The sequence below is a fragment of the Trematomus bernacchii genome, unplaced genomic scaffold, assembly GCF_902827165.1.
Source record: "Trematomus bernacchii unplaced genomic scaffold, fTreBer1.1, whole genome shotgun sequence".
NCBI lineage: Eukaryota > Metazoa > Chordata > Actinopteri > Perciformes > Nototheniidae > Trematomus > Trematomus bernacchii.
In genome coordinates, this window is record NW_022987580.1 from 244981 (window position 1) to 267245 (window position 22265).

At 41.5% G+C, this 22265-nt stretch overlaps 1 protein-coding gene across 1 annotated transcript in view; it reads right to left on the minus strand.

Moving 5' to 3' along the window:
- The window catches only part of zbtb16a (zinc finger and BTB domain containing 16a), a 178038-nt gene that overhangs the window by 114761 nt on the left and 41012 nt on the right, over nt 1–22265 (minus strand). The window lies entirely within an intron of this gene.

The following is a 22265-nucleotide window of genomic DNA, read 5'->3' on the forward strand; positions in this document are numbered from 1 at the left end:
CTGATGTTCAGGTGTATATCAGTATGTCGTGTCTCTACTTTAAAGAGTCCTCTCCTGCTGATGTTCAGGTGTATATCAGTATGTAGTGTCTCTACTTTAAAGAGTCCTCTCCTGCTGATGTTCAGGTGTATATCAGTATGTCGTGTCTCTACTTTAAAGAGTCCTCTCCTGCTGATGTTCAGGTGTATATCAGTATGTAGTGTCTCTACTTTAAAGAGTCCTCTCCTGCTGATGTTCAGGTGTATATCAGTATGTAGTGTCTCTACTTTAAAGAGTCCTCTCCTGCTGATGTTCAGGTGTATATCAGTATGTAGTGTCTCTACTTTAAAGAGTCCTCTCCTGCTGATGTTCAGGTATATATCAGTATGTAGTGTCTCTACTTTAAAGAGTCCTCTCCTGCTGATGTTCAGGTGTATATCAGTATGTAGTGTCTCTACTTTAAAGAGTCCTCTCCTGCTGATGTTCAGGTATATATCAGTATGTAGTGTCTCTACTTTAAAGAGTCCTCTCCTGCTGATGTTCAGGTGTATATCAGTATGTAGTGTCTCTACATGTCTCCATGCTTTAATGTTCAAAAAGCTTTTTATTTTTCTCATACTGTCTGTGCTGCAGCACCTTTTTTCACCCTCTGTCTGAAACCAGAGCCCAGTCTGCTCTGATTGGTTAGCTGGCCGGCTCTGTTGTGATTGGTCAACCGCTTAGAGATGTCCCGCCCCTTAGCCTATCACGCACAATGTGTTGGAACGCCAGCCAATAGAAGCCGGAGTGTATCATAGTGATGTCACCATGTTCCAGAACTTAGGGATTTTAGCGTTTGCAGACCATTTACATGCACACAAACTGATATAAAAACCCCCAAAACAATAATAGGGCCTCTTTAAGGTGCTGTGTGGCTTGAAGCTAAATCTGACCTGCAATGAATTGTCTTTTCCTCAAACAGACAGTCATTAGGCCGTAACGTGGTTTCAGAGCACAAGGTCAGACAGGACTAAAGGTTCAATATTTGATTATGTGGGAAAGGCCTCGCAGGTTAGGTAACTAAATAACGTCTGACAACAGAAGACTCTCTCTGTGTTACCAAATCCTCAAAGACCCCTCGGCTTGGAAGCAAAGCATATTATTCTTGAGAGATATCTGAAAGTGCTCCGAAGCAATTAAGGTGACACGATTTAACAAACAACTGCCACAGAGCCTCTGGAGAAACCTCAGATACTTCGCCTTGAGAAAGGTTCACACACCCTCCATTGCAACGTGTTTCCAGCTGGGGCTGTTTTTCAACATTTGGCACATTTTTATCGTCAAACAATTGTTGCTATCTCTCACAGTGAAGCAAAATAACCAATCAGTAATGAAATGAAAAGAAGAACTTTTACGTAAGGCCGGCAGAATACAATATATTTAAGACATTTGGACATTTTTACTTTACAAACTTATATTTTTATTTAATACCTTATTTCATTATTTTATTTTTTTGATTTAAAAATAAATAAATAAAATTGTATTAAATGTTATTAAATTGTATTAAATGTTATTAAATGTATCTTTTATTTAATTAAAATGTACTACATTTCTTATGTTTGTTTGATATCATATAATATCATTTTTATTTTATTTATTTTTATTTCTTCTTCTTCTTCATAAAACATTTTATCAATTATCCCCGAGATACATTAACTATTCAGATTGTAAGGATCTCTTCAAACTGTAATGTCTTCACTTTATGTTCACCTTAATGCAAAGCTGCAAAACGTGCCTTAAACGTTCCCAGGACACGTGCACAGATCTATACTCAGTTGAGTGCATGGTAACGGCAAACAGAGGGATTTTTAAAGTCTCCGTCGACGAATCAGGTGACGCAGAGCGATCAGCCGAGTGTGTTCTCGGGGAAACAATGCCCTTGATAAGAGATCCGCACGACTTGGGCGAGATGACAGCCATCCATCTTAGCGTCTCTCAACAGAGCCTCAGAGGAGGAGGTGCTGCCACTCTCCCAAAACATGACTGATTGATGTCAGATGTCGAATGCAAATTGATTTACGGCTCTCGAGAGGGGCAGCGAGAGCGAGTATTTGAGGCAGACAGAGAGAGATTATAGCGGGGTCTTGTGGCGATGTTAATGAAGTCTGGTTTGACTAATAATTGCTTGCAAAACATCCTTGAAAAACCTGTCAGGGAGAGTTGTAGAGATGAAGAAGTCATGAAAGGCTTTGTGATGGGTCGAATTTGTGGAGAGACGCCGGGAAGTGAAAAGGCAGAATGACATCCCTTTGGCAAGCAGTGAGTGATTAAAAGACCCTATAAATGCCAAATGCCCCCAGAAGGAAAGAGGAAGGGAGGTGAAAAGCCAAAAACAAAGGTAACGAAGGAGACACAAAGAGACAGACATGAGAAAAGTGAGACAGGTAACGAGACTGTCACACTATCTGTAATGCTATATTCAGTCCAGGAGTTGTATAATGATGTTGTAAAAGAGAGACTAAGAACAACTTTCCTTCACCAGAACAGAAATCAGGTTCAACTAGGGCTGTGCAATTAATCGTATTTTAAATCGCAATTACGATTTTGGCCTGCCACAATTACGAAAACAACATAATCGAAAAAAACAATTATTTTGCTTTGCTAGGTTGTGACAGTGCAACAGATTTGATCTAATTAATTTTGGTCTCATTTATTTGTATTTATCATATTTATATATGTTTAGTAGCTTGGGGAAGTGCGCTCCAAAATATTTGTTGATCTTGTTTATTGGTATTTATTATTTTGATATTATTTATTTAAATGTATCATTTATTTTATTTATTTTTGTATTGTTTTTTCAGTTGAATTATACGTTCAGGGTAATCAACAGTTAAAAAGATACTGTTCAAATTATTATTTGTATTTGTTTTAAAGTTCAATAAATTGATGTTTTCAAAGTCAATGAATAATCGTGATATCAATTATTGACCCAAATAATCGTGATTATGATTTTTGCCATAATCGCACAGCCCTAGGTTCAACACATATAGAAAATCAATCATCTCAAGATTATTGTCCAAATACCTCTATATTTTAACGATGTTGCAGGGTTGAAGATTCCTACCATTCAGACCCGTAAAAACCAGCAAAGACGATATTCAAGATCGAAAACGATGTCTTATTTCACAACGGCAAATGTTGCTTTTGGTTATCAAGCGAACCAGGAAGGGGTTTTCTTAGTGGCCCACCATACCTTTGTTCTCAAGACGAGTCCGGTTGTTTTGGCTTCAAGCACCACTGAGCATCCTTCATGCGAACGAATGGGGTTTCCCAACACTAGAACCAGTTCTCTTTATACATCCATGTTGGTTATACTCAATATATCATATTAATACAAGAGCTTTGCATTCTGGTGCTCCATTACTTGTATATTTGACAATTTATTCCCATGAATGACAGAAATTCCCACAACAAACAACAGATTGGACAAAGGAATGGAGCCAGGTTTTTCCTCTAAGCTTCACAGGTGATGTACACACACTTTTCCAATCCGATAAGGGGAAAACACACACACACACACGAGCGGTAAACCACGACACAAACAGAGCACAAAGCCATTCAAAGGCCTTTTGTGTCCCTCCTCAATCTGACCATTGTGGCCCCCAGACAGAGCGCTGATAAGGTATGGATGGACTTATTAAGGCCAATACAAGTGGAAGCACCGCCATGTATTCTCACCGTAAATGTAGTGTTGATGAGCAAAGTGCGGTGTGTTTGTGTTTGTGTGTGTTTGTGTGTCCCTTGCTGACAGTGTGTTGATTCTAACTGCAATAGCTAGCACTAGTGAAACGGCGCATTACTTGATGTTCAACAGAATGGTTACAGCACCTGTTCCAGCAATGCAGTCCGTTAGAGGGAGGCTGTAGGACTGAGCTTCTCCTATTGAAACACTAATGACGCCTTTCTTTTTGGCATTAAACTGTATTTAGGCAAGAGTGTGTGGGGCTTCTTTTCTAAAGTAGGTTTCGAGTACAGTTTCTTTATGAAAAACATGTCTAAATTGTATTGCAGTGGTACAAAGCCCTTTCTAAGACGGTTCTGAGTGGCTTATATTTGGCATACTTGGCTTCCAGATTCATGCCAAACTTGTGATGAATAAAGCAGCAAAATGGTCCAATTCCTTCTGGCTAAAAGCAGCACAAAGAAAAGCAGATTCTGAGCTACAATCAGCCAAGGTCAACGCCCAAAAAAGCTATCCGAATTCACTTATTTGGGTTGATGGCAATAGATAAAAGCACCATAAACAGACGAATCTCCGCCTAAAATAACCTGAAGGCCTAACTCAAATTCAAAATGTATGCAATTGTAGAAAGTACAAAAATGTGAGGGATATTCTGTACACCTTAATGATTTGTGTGCCTTTAGCAGTGCTAATAATAATAATATGAATATATCTACTGTTATCAGATCCAATAAAATGTAATGATATGTAAAATGATACCTAAACATATTATCCTACCTCTCCTCACACACACACACACACACACTCAAATCATAACTGTCTGCTTTCATGCTGTGCTTCTGAAATAAATGATGAGATGTGTGTGTATATGTGTGGTGTGTGTGTGTGTGCGTGTGTATATATGTGTGTGTGTGTGGGAGGGTGATTTGAAACAGACTGACTGCAGCCATTAAGGAAGTTCACATAAAACTCTCTCAGGCCATTTACTCAGTTAATAATCGACTTTGTCCAACAGTCACTTTTGACAACTGCAATATATTTTAAATTTATGTCAACAAAACATATGCTGATCACCTCGTGCGGTGTGTTTCCTCGTTAAAGCCCAACCTAGGGGTGTGAGTGTGTTTGAAATGTGAGCCGATTACAGGCCTGGGTTATTGAGCCATAACAGCTTGCCTTGTGCAGTTCTGAACTTTTTTTTTTATTACAATTTGCCGCTGGACCTTTGAGGCCATATATCATAACTAGCACTGCATTCAGAGAAATAAAGTCCCAAGCTTCCCTCCTGCTCTACTACTCAGGTAAAAAAGTCAAAATAAAGTGATATAGTGATACGGATAGCTACAATAGAAGAATAACTCAAGGTCTGTGCGGTGCTTTTATGGCTTTGACTCATACAGATTCCTGCTACTCATCAAATGACTCCTCTTTAGCTCACACATCTCCGTTTTATACTTGACAAACAAGAAGCCGTGCAGAGCCATGCTTTGATGACTTGCACTTAATTCTCATTGCCTGCCTACATTCTATTTATCCCTCAGCAGCCTTGAGTGCCCTGCTCTCTCCTCGTCTATCCTCTCATCTTTTATTTTTTCATTTTTTCCCTTCTCCATGCTCTCTGTTTGTGACGGGAGCCATAAAACAACCCGGAACGATGTTCGTAAATAAAAGCTTTGCAGAGAGAGAGGTTAAGATGGAGAGAAGAAAACACTAAAAGATAAAGGGAGACAATTGATAAGAGGTGGTAAATTGAAGTTAGGGTTAGGGTGAGGGTGAGGGTGTCTGTGTGTGTCTGTGTGTCTGTGTGTCTGTGTGTGTGTGTGTGTGTGTGTGTCTGTGTGTGTGTGTGTGTGTGTGTGTGTGTGTGTGTGTGTGTGTGTGTGTGTGTGTATGTTTGTTCATTAGTTCTGTTGGCCAGAAGAAACAGAGCTGATAATTGGGGATTGCTGAATAGAGATTGGACCTAAGTAGCGGAGGGATTGGAAGCATCTTATGGAGGCATCTAAGAGATTTGGTGAGGATAAAAAGACATGTTAAAGCAATCCTGTTTATATCTGTCCTGTGCTATAAGCTTAGCATAAAAGACCAACACATGTGAAGCTATTCTGACCCTAACCCTGACTGCAATTTATGTTAGATTTCTTTAAATAGCCCCAAGTTGAAGCTCGGTGGACTTTAGGAGGACATATGTTCAATTTCAGTCTAATACGTGTATTTTGTGCGTCCACTGTGACATGTTTCCTTGCTTTAATGTTAAAAAATATGTTATTATTTTACTCATCGTCAGATTGTAGGTCTTATTTGGCCAAAATACTAACGCAGCTATAAATAATGAGGTTTAGTTAAGTATTCATACTCCTTCCAATAAACATTCAGGGTACAGATGGGAAACAATGTGAATAAGACAGGAGCTGGCAACAATCAGCCGGCATAATTGCACAGAGGCAGTAGTAGAGCATGCAACGTGATGTTAATAGCAAACAGATCAATATGCATTGCACTGAAAACACAGGTCAATCAAAAAAAGAGTTTTAAAAATGGGATAATGCACGCTAGAGGTAAGAGCCCAAACAATGGTACATCCATTTAGGGATAAAAGCACCGTGAGGGTAAAAAATGACACAAGCCTCCTTGTGATGGTGAATAAAAGCAAAATGATGCTGGAGGTGATTCAGTGACACTTTGGGAGATGATCTTCACGTGGCACCTCTTATTTTGTTGTTTTTGACAGAGGGAGACATTACCCGTCCATTAGGGTTCTGTCACATGGACGGAAAATGGAGGGAAAAGTAAGAGAGGGAGAGGTGCTGATGTTCAATGAAAACAATAGGATCATCACTAAGGAAATAAAAAGTTAGATTGAATCAAGATGTAACTAAATATACCCGGAAATGACATTTATGCACTTCCTGTTCCCTCACCTGAAAGTCACTGTTTTTTGAACGTGTGTTTTTGGATAAAAGCCCAAATTAAGGTCTTCACAAGCTGAAGATATTTTAACGTTTTGTTCTACGACATGAAACACGTCAGTAAATACCATACCGGTGAATACAAAAATGGTGGTTTCTAACAAGTGTCTAAATGACACCCAACATTAGCCACCTTTAGCTTAGCGGTGGTGACGTGAAGTCATGTGACCGAGCTGCAGTTCCTTTATAGCCCCACATTAGCCACCTTTAGCTTAGCGGTGGTGACGTGAAGTCATGTGACCGTGCTATAGTTCCTTTATAGCCCCACATTAGCCACCTTTAGCTTAGCGGTGGTGACGTGAAGTCATGTGACCGTGCTGTAGTTCCTTTATAGCCCCACATTAGCCACCTTTAGCTTAGCGGTGGTGACGTGAAGTCATGTGACCGTGCTATAGTTCCTTTATAGCCCAACATTAGCCTCCTTTAGCTTAGCGGTGGTGACGTGAAGTCATGTGACCGTGCTATAGTTCCTTTATAGCCCAACATTAGCCTCCTTTAGCTTAGCGGTGGTGACGTGAAGTCATGTGACCGTGCTATAGTTCCTTTATAGCCCAACATTAGCCACCTTTAGCTTAGCGGTGGTGACGTGAAGTCATGTGACCGTGCTGTAGTTCCTTTATAGCCCAACATTAGCCACCTTTAGCTTAGCGGTGGTGACGTGAAGTCATGTGACCGTGCTGTAGTCCTTTATAGCCCAACATTAGCCTCCTTTAGCTTAGCGGTGGTGACGTGAAGTCATGTGACCGTGCTATAGTTCCTTTATAGCCCAACATTAGCCACCTTTAGCTTAGCGGTGGTGACGTGAAGTCATGTGACCGTGCTGTAGTTCCTTTATAGCCCAACATTAGCCACCTTTAGCTTAGCGGTGGTGACGTGAAGTCATGTGACCGTGCTGTAGTTCCTTTATAGCCCAACATTAGCCACCTTTAGCTTAGCGGTGGTGACGTGAAGTCATGTGACCGTGCTGTAGTTCCTTTATAGATTAGAGATTATCCTCCTGAATAAATCATAAATGTTTGTTTGCAAAAAGATCATAACCATATTTTTCATAGGCTACACTACAAAAATACATCCTCCCTGTACCACGTCTACACCAGCCCATGTCAAGAGGTAAAAAAAAACACAATAATGTCAGAAATCCTGGCACCTCATTTGTTTGTTTTAGCTCAGTGACACACACACACATACTGTATTATCCGTGTGTGGTTCTCACCGTTTACATGGGTCCATTTTGTGGCAGCCCAGAGAGAAAAAAAGCTCCCTTTCTGTCATTTTATCCCTGCTTTTAAGCCTCCCCCCAATTCCATTGCGCCCTCCCTCACCCCTCTGCCTTTGCTCAATCAAAATGTATCAGGCAGGCTGGCGAAACACCGGTCTGCGTGGGCTGTTTATCCCGAGTCCTCCTGCACATATCAATGACTCGGCCCCCGCTGGCCCCCGGCAGGGAGACGTTCATATAAATTCAAGCCACACACACGAACGCCGAGGCACTCGTGTTGAGCATAGATGAGTAGCAGGGCGAGAGGGAAAGAGACAGAAGGATGGAGAGAGAGAGAGAGACAGACTGCCTTTCATTCTCACTGTGTTATTTATTATATCACCGACACCGCCACCCTGATATTTGCCCTGAGGGCGTCTCGACAGGCAGAATAAAAAAAAAGAAGAAGCTGTATTACATTGAATAATAACAGTAAACATGTTTTACGTGCTTGCCAATCAGGAGCATAGACACGAGCGAAATGGTGAAATGCTATTGAGTGGAGCGGACGGATTTTTGAAGGCTAACCCAGAAGATAGCATCGCAAGGGCTGTAAAGCCAATGGGATTCTTTCATTGAATTTCCGAACAATGCAGAAAATAATCTTTGTGGCAAACACACCTTCCTGATACTCTAATGTTCTGTTAAGCAGGTTAATCTCCATATATTAACACCACTGAGGCTATAAAGGAACTACAGCACGGTCACATGACTTCACGTCGCCACCGCTAAGCTAAAGGTGGCTAATGTTGGGGGTGATGTTGGGGGTGATGACGTTTAGTTGTCTCATTTAGACACTTGTTGGCAACCGCTGTTTTTACAAAAATATGTTAAACTTTATTTCAAGCATATAACCAAAAACATGTTCGGAAAACCATTGACTTCCAGACGAGGGAGCAGGAGGTGCTAAAAAAACCTGGACTAATTTCCAGGTTTTAGGGCTCATTTCTGGACCATTCTTTTGTTACATCTGGAGTTTCTTTGTATATCATCTTTTAACTTTGCCCTCCAGAGTTGTACACTGTTAAATGTGTTATTTTAGGCTTGATGGACTTACTTCAGGTGAGCCACACTCATTTACATGTGCTGCAAGCTATTATTAAGCTGTGCTAATGAGCAGATATACAGTATGTCACCTGTAATTGATGCCAACCTTTCGTAGTAGTGAGATACATCATTTCTCTCTCCTAAATCTGATCAGTGCAAACATGATAATGAGTGCCGTTCTGACAGCAGGCTGACGGTGGTTAGATTAATGATATCTGCAACTTTCATTAAAATCCAATCAGTCATGTCTCAGTTAGCCCAAGAGAAGTGTCCTAACCTACAGAGCTAATTAATGTATTGCAAGGGAAGCTAATGGCGTTACGTGTAGCTTACAGGTGCTTCAAATAGCATTGTGTGTCTCGAAAAAGAACATTTACAATACATCCTTAATGTATTGTAAATTATCCTCCAAGAGGATGACTGAGATCTGAGACACTGCAGTTCTAATGCCATACTGTATACTGAATAAAGTTAACGTTTAAATGTAATTACGTGGTGATAATATCCTCTTTCCATGTTTTAATTAACCAGTGCCCAGTCTGCTCTGATTGGTTAGCTGACCAGCTCTGTTGTGATTGGTCAACTGCTTAGCGATGTCCCGCCCCTTAGCCATTCACGTACAATGTGTTGGAGCACTAGCCAATCAGAGCACAAGTGGTATGTAATGATGTCACTATGTTCGTGAACTTTGGGATTGTTATCCTTTGCAGACCATTTACATGCACCAAAACCTACTGTATATGACACACTACAGGAAAGGGATTACCCCAAAAAAAGCATAAGAGGGCCTCTTTAAAAATAAATGTTAATTCTCAGAACCAAACAGCTGTTGGATCTATTTCCTTTGAGATCAAAACGCTGGGTTTTTTCTCAGCTTTGCTTATGTGCTGCTTAATTTAGTCCTGATATGAATATAATAATATGAACACCTTTTTGTGTCAGCGCTTTGTTTGAACACTGTCACAAAGATTTACATTCACACCAATTATCACCCCCGAAGCGTGATTGCTATACCTACGGTTAGAGGATCCTCAGGTAATAGGAGGGGGGAATAATCTGAGGAACTTCTTGATTATTCTTCCTGGGCAGTAAGACACTACTTCAAGATAATCCCAGTTAGAAACCCGGATTCCCCCGAAGCTTAGAAGGTAGGATTCATTCTGTAATACCCTCAGCGTTACTCAGGAAGCCATTTCAACCTCTCTGCTCCAGCTCCACTCACTCTGAAGTGCTCTCCCCCCTTTCACAAATTCCTTTTTATTCAGTAAGAGGTGACAATGAAGGGAGAATATGACCCGGAGCTCACGGTTCAAAATCTGGCAGCAGAAAAACTGTACTGGAGGAGAAACATCAAAGAAACCTGCAGTGGCAAAACACTGAGATTTCTTCTTTTGCATTTAAACTTTTCATCTAAAGGGAGAAGGTACTGCAAGATAAATATATACCAAGATCGAACAAACAGCACAAACACAGTTGCTGAAAGTTAGTTATAAGACACTTAGTGTGTAGAACGTGTTGCTTTAAACAGTTAAATGAGATTTGTTCTCCTATAGCTCAACAACGACAACAAAAACCATTAAAAACCCAAGCTGCACCTGCTTTGGAAACGTAATTGCAAAAAGATGGATATACTGCAGATATCGAATTATATATATATTTATTATATTCATAATCATATCTCACTAAAAAGTCCAAAAACCTTCATCACATGATGTCATTTGTATCGTGTAACACGGTTTAGTTGAATACTGGATTCTGGTGAATTTGAACTTTCCAAAAGGTGTTCATTTTCACTAACAGACCATTGCTAAGGAGAATCAGGGGAATGTGTGCAGTCAGTTGACAATGGCAGTGATTAAAGACTGAAGTACTTAAAGGTGGGGTAGGTAATTCTGGAGAAACCAGCTCGAGTGCGCTAGAATTTGAAAATACACAGCCGGAAAAAATCTGCCACTTCCTCACAGAGCCCCTCCTCCAACACACACGAACGCGCACATGACCAATGAGGGCACGAGATAAGTTTGTGCACAGATGGAAGGCTGACAGGCAGGTAGGCCATCCAGTTACTTTAGCCGGGCCGGCTCAGATGATTGGTCGTGCTTTTTACAGTACTACAGCTTCCACAGATGATATTTCTTTATGGATTTTTTGTCAAAGCACTTCAGATATTCATTGCTATCAGGATGTTAAGAGCATTCCATGGAATATAACAACAAGTGTATCTCGAGCCGGTTTCTCAAACTTACCTACCCGACCTTTAACCAGTACTTTATTACTTAAACTACATTTGGCTGAACATACTTTAACTTGCAGGACTCTTACCTGTCATGGAGTCTTTTTGCATTGCTTTGACTTTTCTTCCAGCACTTTCTGCACATAAAGTGACATCCCCAGCCCCCCTCTACCCCCCTCTACCCCCCTCTCTCTTATGTGACAACTTCTTTTTTCTCATTTTAACTTCGACCTAAAGACACTTTGAGTGAAGTGTTGCAGCGGTGGGAACAAAGACGGAGGGGAGCTTGTAAGATCACACGTACAAAGTATTTCTGTTAAAGCCCATCTCTGAGACAAACACCCCCCCCCCCCCCGTCCCCCGCCTCTGTTTGCATCAAAAGACCCTGCCATCTGAAAATAGCTCGTCAACATTTCTTGTTGTTACTTTCTATTTTTTATTCTCGACAATGTTGCCGCTTTGCCAGACTCCTGTTTTTCCTCTGCTCCCGCTTTCTTGATCCGTGAGAGGTTACATCGAGTGAGACGTGTGTGTGTGTGTGTGTGTGTGTGTGTGTGTGGTGTGTGTGTGTGGTGTGTGTGTGTGTGTGTGTGTGTGTGTGTGTGTGTGTGTGTGTGTGTGTGTGTGTGTGTGTGTGTGTGTGTGTGTGTGTGTGTGTGTGTGTGTGTGTGTGTGTGCGTGTGTGTGTGTGAAGCTTTGGAGGTCTATAAAAAGCCGCCAGACGAAGTCTTTCCCCTCTCTCCTCATGCATTATGCATCGGCATCACCTTCCATCAAGTGACAGAAAAACCTCAAAGATGTCTAACTTTAGCTCCCACTCTGAAAGCCAAACAGACGAGGAGATGTTATTTTGACTGCCAGTGTCGAGCTAAGCACCTGTTACATCAATAAAAGCTGCATTTCACCGCGAGAAGCAGGGGAAAACAACCTGTGTGATGGAACAGCACTCAGAGAATAAAGCGGCTAAATGCAGATAGCAGCAGAGAGCGAGGAAGAGTTCACATGAGATTAGACGACACGGGATCTCGCTTTGACCTTGAGGAGAAGTTTTGTCTTTGTGTGGCAACGAGAGAATCCAAAATGGCTTCAAGAGTCACACATATTTCAACAAAAGGAGTGCACATTGGGATTTAGCAATACTGTATAACGGAGCCATACAGCAGACTTAAATATGTGGATTTATTTGATTCAGAACTGTGCTTTTCCCCGAATTCCACAATAAAACAAATGCAGATTATGGCTTTTTTTAGTCAATGACATTTCCACAAGAGAGGACACAGCTAGATCCGTTTTTACAAGACAAAGACATTTCTTTAAGTATTTTTGTGAATCTGCAAATACTAAATAAAGGTGCATTTACCGGCACGAAGTGAGGTTAATGTTTATGTAACCCTCTCGTGTTGTTCAGTGTTAGCCGGGTCAGCTCGTTAAAGCTCTGCAGGTCAGTGTGACAGGTCAGAAAACACTTTTAGAAAATATTTACTCACAAGTTATTTGGAGTGCCGTAAAAACAAAGCTGTCTGTGCCGTGAGTAAATAGTCTTCAAATTGACACGATTTTCCTATTTTTGGAGTAATCATACAGTTTTCTAGCATGACTTTAACATTTAATCGGTACAATCTGCATTGTGGTGTGAGGGCGCAGCGCCTCTGTTACCCGATTAAGACAAAACCCTGATACAGTATTTTTACACTTTGGTTTTAGTTTTACATTGAATTCTGACTTAAAATAAAAATATAGGACGATTTATACTTATATACTGCAAATGGTCTATTTTGGCTTTACACAGATGATGAATAATCCTGATAATAATGAGGGTATATTTCTGCAGAAGTGCGTATGTGCTATTGCTCCATAATCAAAATGCCTGCTGACCAGATGCTGCTTATCTCAGGAAACTGGCTGCCTGTCAACATTTTGTGGACAGAAGTGTTCATGATTCTGCTCAGTGCAAACACTCCAGGTTAATGTGAGTGTGTGAGAGGGAGGGACCTTGTGATTTTATTTTTTTGTATCCAGAACGATACAGAGCAGACCAGTTGATTCTTTTGGTATTTGGACACAGATCGCAAATTATTATGCAACGCCTGTGGGATTGATTACTGTAACAGCAGACAGTCCCATTCTGAGAAAGAGATAGTGGGGTGTGTGTGTGTGTGTGTGTGTGTGTGTGTGTGTGTGTGTGTGTGTGTGTGTGTGTGTGTGTGTGTGTGTGTGTGTGTGTGTGTGTGTGTGTGGTTTATCTGTCTCCATGCAAAAGAACACTAAACAATTCCTGATAGTTAGCAGGAATGACTATATCAGAACAAGGATACTTCATTTATCCTCGGGCAAAATTGGATTTTGTGACAGTTGGTCCATTTAAGAATAACAAAATAAAATAAGAATTAGGAAATAAAATATTAAAGTAAAAAAATGTCCAATATTAAGATAAAATAAAAATAGAAACAGACGTCAAAGTAAAAATGGCACATAGTACTACATTATATATAATAAATATATTATTATATTGTACACGTATTTACAGTCTATCCCTACTAACGGAGTGTTCATAAGAAACAATTGCAGAGACTTTTTCGGACACCTGAGATCGCCACAGGCAGGTTGTTTTGACGTGTCTGACCTCGGGAACTGTGTGTGTGTGTGTGTGTGTGTGTGTGTGTGTGTGTGTGTGTGTGTGTGTGTGTGTGTGTGTGTGTGTGTGTGTGTGTGTGTGTGTGTGTGTGTGTGTGTGTGTGTGTGTGTGTGTGTGTGTGTGTGGTGGGGGGGGGTTCAGGTGGCGCTGGGCCATCTGCACCGTCATTCAGCGCACGTCTGCCTTCTAAGAGCTGAAGAACCCACGGGCATCTAAACAGGCCCAGCCGGAGCTCTGCGGGGGGGCAGTAAACAAGAGGGGGTGTGTGTGTGTGTGTGTGTGTGTGTGTGTGTGTGTGTGTGTGTGTGTGTAAACTGATACTCTGTACAGATAAGACATAAAAACACACCAAAGTTTGGATGTTATGTACATACTATTTACAGTATATTGCTTTACTGATTATTCACAATGGGATATCAACTGATGGATCACTTAAAACATTTTTGTAAAACTACTCCTAAAAATACTCAATTATGTACAAAAGCTCATTCTGGGGTCCTTCCCCTTTCATAGGATACAGTATAATGGTTAAAGAAGTGTATTAAATATGACTTAGTGCAGGCTAGGCCAAGTCACAGGAGGAAGAAAGATAATGAAGCGTGACAATTGCTCCTATTCCCGCTCCCCCCATAATATTCCCCTGAGCTTCCTAAACCTGATTTGGGAATCATCTGTGTGTGTGTTATGTAACCGCAGCGTGCTCCGTTACATTCTTTACCTGATGTTCCTTCATGCACCATCATATCTGAGGTAAAATGAGTTGTTAGTGTGGGAAACATGTCGCCTCTGCTCTTATTTCTGCACCGTTTTTATTAAGAGGGGAAAACTACAGCAGTGAGTCTGACAGCTGGACTGCAGCCAGTGAGGAGGGGGGGGGGGCTGTGCCAAGAAATTCTGTCACCTTGAATCAGCACAGAGAGGAGGGTCGTGTGTGTGTGTGTCTGTGTGTCTGTGTGTCTGTGTGTGTGTGTGTGTGTGTGTGTGTGTGAGAAATATTATTGGGGATTGGTAGTGCTTGTGTATAACCTATGCCAAGATGGAAGAAGTACTCAGACTTCTACTTAATAATACATCGAAAAATATTACAAGAGAAAGTCATCCTTACAAAAGCATTTCAAAAGTCTACAAAGCTACTCTTTGACACTGTGGGTGCGTCTCACTTCGGTTATTTTTAATTTCCTCGCTCCTCGGGCTCGGTATCACCGGAAGATGATTTGTCTGCGCCATCTTGAGTAGCGTCCCAGTGGCCTTATTTTTGCCGGAGGATCGATGATCGAGGAGTGATAACGGAGGAGCGATAATCGAGGAACTACCAGACCATCCTCCGGTGAAATCCTCAGACACTCGCCCCGCCCCCTTACTGTGTATCGCTCACTGATTGGACGATGCAGCGCATGCACTGATCTGGCTGCTGTCAGACGATCAGCTGTGCGGCGTCATCACAAACGGACGTCGCTTCACGGGCCCCCCCCGGAGGAAACGACGTCCCATTGCTCTTGAAACTCATTTCCCTGCTTCTCGTGGTTTCCTTGCGTCTCTCCATGCTTCCCTGGTGGGAGGGACTAGACGCAGGGAAGCAACGCAAGTGAGGGACGCAAGGAATCCATTTAACCGAAGTGAGATGCACCTACTGACTCTTGTTCATGCACATGACATGACTAAATGAGTATCAAGTGTACAACAATCTCAGCAAATAATATTTGTATTGCATCGTTTTAAGATGCTGTGAGCACCAATCAGCACTTTGCATTGTGTCAGTGTCACAGCTATGAACATGAGAGTGAGAGTTGACCATGAGACAGGAGCTCTAACAAGAAGCGAGGGAGGAAAATATACTGTGTGAGTGAGAGGATAAAATATGTGCTGACAGCTTTTTGGCCGCAGGGCTCCAACACTGAAATAGTAGCGTCTGGGTGTCAGGCCGGGGTCGCTGCCTGCACTTTAGAGCAGACTTTCCCCGACCCCGGATAGAAAAACATCACAAAGCACTACAGTCAGCTGATAATGGAGGATCTGACGGAGAGGGAAGGATCTGACAGATAGTGTAGTATTTGAAATATAATGCATAACTGAAGGATAACTCAATGCAACACCTTGGAATGGGTTGAAGGATCTCTTCCAGTGAAATCAAATACGTTCATCTGTAGGACGAATAAAGGGTTACAAGGATTCTTAAAAAGGACCTGAAATTCAGCATCTCTTTAGTTCCCTGGACAAAAAGTCACTGGGATATTTCCATTGGATTTTGGATTATTGCAGAAAATAATCTCTGTAGCAAACACACATTTATGATACTTTCATGTTTTGTTCAGCAGGATAATCTCCACATATTAACACCACTTTATGATTCTGGAAGTAAAACGCCAACGTTAGGCTATAAAGGAACTACAGCACGGTCACATGACTTCACGTCACCACCGCTAAGCTAAAGGTGGCTAATGTTGGGCTATAAAGGAACTACAGCACGGTCACATGACTTCACGTCACCACCGCTAAGCTAAAGATGGCTAATGTTGGGCTATAAAGGAACTACAGCACGGTCACATGACTTCACGTCACCACCGCTAAGCTAAAGGTGGCTAATGTTGGGCTATAAAGGAACTACAGCACGGTCACATGACTTCACGTCACCACCGCTAAGCTAAAGGTGGCTAATGTTGGGCTATAAAGGAACTACAGCACGGTCACATGACTTCACGTCACCACCGCTAAGCTAAAGGCGGCTAATGTTGGGCTATAAAGGAACTACAGCACGGTCACATGACTTCACGTCACCACCGCTAAGCTAAAGGAGGCTAATATTGGGCTCTAAAGGAACTACAGCACGGTCACATGACTTCACGTCACCACCGCTAAGCTAAAGGTGGCTAATGTTGGGCTATAAAGGAACTACAGCACGGTCACATGACTTCACGTCACCACCGCTAAGCTAAAGGAGGCTAATATTGGGCTCTAAAGGAACTACAGCACGGTCACATGACTTCACGTCACCACCGCTAAGCTAAAGGCGGCTAATGTTGGGCTATAAAGGAACTACAGCACGGTCACATGACTTCACGTCACCACCGCTAAGCTAAAGGAGGCTAATATTGGGCTCTAAAGGAACTACAGCACGGTCACATGACTTCACGTCACCACCGCTAAACTAAAGGTGGCTAATGTTGGGCGTGATGATGTTTAGGACGTCTTAGGACTCATTCCTGCAGATTACATAATAATAATACTAAATTAAAGTATGACAAATTAATTGAATAAGTGCACTGTGTAGCTCTTACATAATGCAATCGTTCACACTACTTTGGAGGTAATGATTCTGGATTATGTAATAATGTGTTATTATTCAGTGGACTGCTGCAATGACTTTGGTTTGGTGCTAAGAGGGGGGGGGGGGGGGTCACCTTTTCTTTACAACTGGTTAGAAAAAGCATAAAGGAAGAAATCGATATGACTGCTAGTGCTGTGACTCACCAGACAAGTGTGTGTGTGTGTGTGTGTGTGTGTGTGTGTGTGTGTGTGTGTGTGTGTGTGTGTGTGTGTGTGTGTGTGTGTGTGTGTTGTGTGTGTGTGTGTGTGTGGGGGTCAGACAAGGAGGAGGAAAGGCGAGCTAAACAACAAACAAGACCTTTAAATGTTCTTTATTGCACAACTGGTGTGTGTGTTTGAGTGTATCACTAACTGTTAGCGGCAGTGGATCGAGATAAAAATGTCCAACAGTGTAAACAATCCAATTTTATCATGAATTAGTCCTGCGCATCTTTGGTAATAGTGTCCACAATGGCCTAAAGTGCTCTTTAAATCCAAAATACTGAGGAACAAGGACAGTGACCTTTGAGTTGCAATGAAGAAACATGTGGAAGAAAAACTAAAAAACTATTGCTCTTTAAAACCACACCAAACTGCCTTCAGGACGGATACAAGTTTGTGCAATTGTACCAGTGGATTTCTGCTATATACATCTAAAAATAGGTCATAAATGCCACAATTTGTTAGAAACTTGGAAATACTTAAAGGCCAACTTTTGGAGAAAGTGATGATGTTATATATATATATCTTGGTAAAACTTCGTCCGTAGGGAAACAGCATGTTTTACTTGTATTTCAGTTTAAAACAAAAAAATAAAGTTCTAAAAAGAAAATACTTATATTTCGTGTTTTTCCACCACTTTAAAGTCAAACCTGCTCCACCAAAGGAAATTCTGCTCAAAGATTGTAGGAGAAACTATGAATTAAAGAGGCCCTATCATGCTTTTTGGGATTTTTCCTTTGCCGTAATGCAGGGGTGTCAAACTCAATTTCATCGCGGGCCACATTCGCATAAAGGTTGCACTCAAACTATATAAATATATAATATATATATATATAAAATAATGTATTATATTACATTATTGCCTCTGAATTGGATTATTATCGGATAGGATGATAACTTAGTAATTAACGTCTGAAAGCAGAAGTCCAGGGAAAAGAATTGCATGTCACAAAACGAGATGCATTGTGGGACATGTAGTTTATGGGCAACCTGCTTCTGTAAAGTGGCATGTAACCGTATAATAAAGTTATTATATTTGTTGCAAGCTCTTGCGGGGCCACATCAAATGAAGTCGCGGGCCGGATTTGGCCCCCGGGCCTTGAGTTTGAGACCCCTGCCGTAATGTGTCATACAGGTTTTGTGCATTAAAAAGTGCTAATATCTCAAAGGGAGTTTCTCTCCCACACGTTTATATCACAAATGTTACGATTCAATAGAAACGTTCTTAATCATTTGGAGAAATTGGTGGCCTGCCATCAATTAAGAAACACATTTATGATTTCCTTATGCGCTCCCTGTGGCTTTAAGAGGTACAAGAAGACTTCTTTAAGAAAACAAAACATCTCTTTCTCCTCCAGAAAACATCAAATCAAACAGCTGCTCCGAAAATGTTCCAGCCCCCTTGAACAGAGCGGGCATCTTACCCGCCTCATGGTTGGTTAAATATTTGCCAGCTGGGGTGCTTTTCTCTATAAAAGCATGTGTGTGTGTGTGTGTGTGTGTGTGTGTGTGTGTGTGTGTGTGTGTGTGTGTGTGTGTGTGTGTGTGTGTGTGTGTGTGTGTGTGTGTGTGTGTGTGTGTGTGTGTGTGTGTGTGTGTGTGGCCTGCTTGTCATGAAAAGCACAGTTCAGGTGCTGAATCAATCATACATGTAGATAGAATCCAATAAGCAGCGAGCGAGACTGCAGCTGGGGTCTGCAGAGACAAAAAAAGAGAGCGAGAGATGTGCCCGTGTTGGCAGAGCTCGCTCTCTCTCACCCCTCTCAGCAGATGCCATGTTACAGAGCGGGTAATTAATAGCGCAGTGGGGCCTGGGTGAGAATCGCCAAGGCACACACACACACACACACTAACACACACCAACACACAGACAATAAAAACGTCTCCATTTGCCCCCCGGAGCAGCTTTGCGCCAACTAGCCTTCACCTCATTATGCCAATCAAATCGACCAAGGGGTGAGGAGGGGGAGGGAACAAGCTGTCCTTTCTCATTCGGCCTCCCTCACTTCCACTGTCCATGTGTTCATTATAGAGTGAGATCTGATCTTAATAAGAACACTGAGCTGAGAGGAAATGGCCAAATCCCTGTGCTTCTTATTTCCCTGTGATTGTACATTGGTTTGGTAATAAGCCACTCACCACTCCTCCTCTTCTTCTTCCAAGGAGCTAAAAATGTTGGATTTACCAGCTGCGACGCTGAGCTGCAGCTGCGTTTTCATACTTCACTTTGACTTTTCCCTATAAACTGCGAAAGGGTAAACTATTTACAATGTGGGAGCCAGCAAACTACTTTAAAATAATAACAGGGATTAAAGTGGAAACAATTTATCCACTGAGATTTTGTCATTTTCTCATGGTGCAAAAGTCCAGAGTTTTTCCATTTGTTTTCTTAAGAGAATTATGTCTGCAACTCTTGAGTTATTAGTTTATAGTGGGATAACAAATAGTGTCTTTCGTTTCCTAGAAATTCATCGGATAACAGCGAAAAAAAACATATTGTAATCAGGTTCAACATTAGACTCTGAAAAGGTTTGTCAAATTAAGATCAAGAATACTTTGCAAAAGCTTTCCCCAAAAAAACTCTGGCTTATTTTAAATCCTGTAACACCATCATTCAGAGAGGGAACCCCATTTTAAATCCTGTGACACCATCATTCAGAGAGGGAACCCCATTTTAAATCCTGTAACACCATCATTCAGAGAGGGAACCCCATTTTAAATCCTGTAACACCATCATTCAGAGATGGAACCACATTTTAAATCCTGTAACACCATCATTCAGAGAGGGAACCCCATTTTAAATCCTGTGACACCATCATTCAGAGAGGGAACCACATTTTAAATCCTGTGACACCATCATTCAGAGAGGGAACCCCATTTTAAATCCTGTAACACCATCATTCAGAGAGGGAACCCCATTTTAAATCCTGTGACACCATCATTCAGAGAGGGAACCCCATTTTAAATCCTGTGACACCATCATTCAGAGAGGGAACCCCATTTTAAATCTGCATTGAGAATTTTAAACCAATTTTAGCGGTGGAGACCAAAAACGGAGCAAAAAGGAGAACTCTACAGATGCTAATGAAGCTTTACAGACAGACATTACTGTTATAACATAATAATGATTAGCTTTTGGAGTATATACTGTATATTGACAAGGTGTCGAGGTTTCCTGCTTTAAAGCACTGCTTACAATAAGACATATTGTTGAGTTTTCATGTCTTTTCTGGCATTTGTTATATTTTTAAGCATCAAATGAACCGCAATGCCTCGAAGGAAGCAAAGATGTAAGTAGGGCTGAAGTGAAGCAATTACAAGACTCAGGTCTAAATCAATCTGTATGATGGAAGAAGATTAAAAAGACACTTTTATCAATATTTAGCCTACATAAATACAAATAATAGAACTCATGTGGATGTGGATATATTTTAGTAAATGGGCTGAAACAAGCTGTATAATCATTTATTTAGACTTTCGTTAAATAAAGCAGCCTTCTAATATCAGCCTCCTGATGTTGTGTATCTGTTCAAATACCCTTGTGATCAATTAATGTAGGTATTTCTTTCTTTCTTTTCTTTAAGCACTCATTATATTGTTGTGTTTTCTGACGTACATCATTTTTTAAATCATCAAATGACCGTAATGCCTCCGAGCAAGCAAAGATGTAAATAGGTCTGGAGTGAAGCAATTGACAAGACTCAGGTCTAAATCAATCTGATGATGAAAGAAGATGGGGAAAATAGGCTTCAGGTTAAAGATGGCTGCACGCCAGACAGACTCCCCGTTTCCATCCTCACCTCCTCCTTCTCCTCTTTCCTTTTCTTCCTCCTCTGCCTGTATGGAGACCCTCTCTCTCGCACATCTGTCGGCATGTATCCGCCGCTCAATCGCTCTCGCTGGGCCGCGGCAGGTTCCCTAACAGCTCAGTATGGCTCTTCCATTAATCAAAGACACTTCCAGTGTCCCATTACAGAAACACTGCTACTCGGCCTGTCTGCGGCTGACAGCTCGCCAATTCATCTTCTCGCAGGAGGAAAAAAAGCCATTGTGGCACGCCAGCCGCCTTTACCTGTTCAAACGGAGGCTGTTAAGAGCACAGGAAGACCCCTCTGAAATTGTTTTCTCTAGGTCAGGCAAACAACAAAAAAGGTAAATTGCTTGTCTCAGGTAACACACAGGGGGAGTGTGGCGGTGCGATGGGAGGAGGAGTGGGTCAGCGGCTGAATAAGAGGATGGAGATGTGTTTGTTAAGAAGCTGATTTCAATGAGGCTGCAGGGGATGAAATGGGCTGTTTACTGAAACGGTTTAAACACCGTCCTGACACCGACTGAGAGGACCCTCTGAGGGGCCGGGGGCTAAATACATCTCCTTTACCTTTACCTAAACACATCTCCTTCTACCTTTACCTAAACACATCTCCTCATACCTTTACCTAAATACATCTCCTCATACCTTTACCTAAACACATCTCCTCATACCTTTACCTAAACACATCTCCTCATACCTTTACCTAAACACATCTCCTTCTACCTTTACCTAAACACATCTCCTCATACCTTTACCTAAACACATCTCCTCATACCTTACCTAAATACATCTCCTCATACCTTTACCTAAACACATCTCCTCATACCTTTACCTAAACACATCTCCTCATACCTTTACCTAAATACATCTCCTCATACCTTTACCTAAACACATCTCCTCATACCTTTACCTAAACACATCTCCTCATACCTTTACCTAAACACATCTCCTCATACCTTTACCTAAACACATCTCCTCATACCTTTACCTAAATACATCTCCTTATACCTCTCCTTATTCCTTTACCTAAATACATCTCCTTATACCTCTCCTTATACCTTTACCTAAATACATCTCCTCATACCTT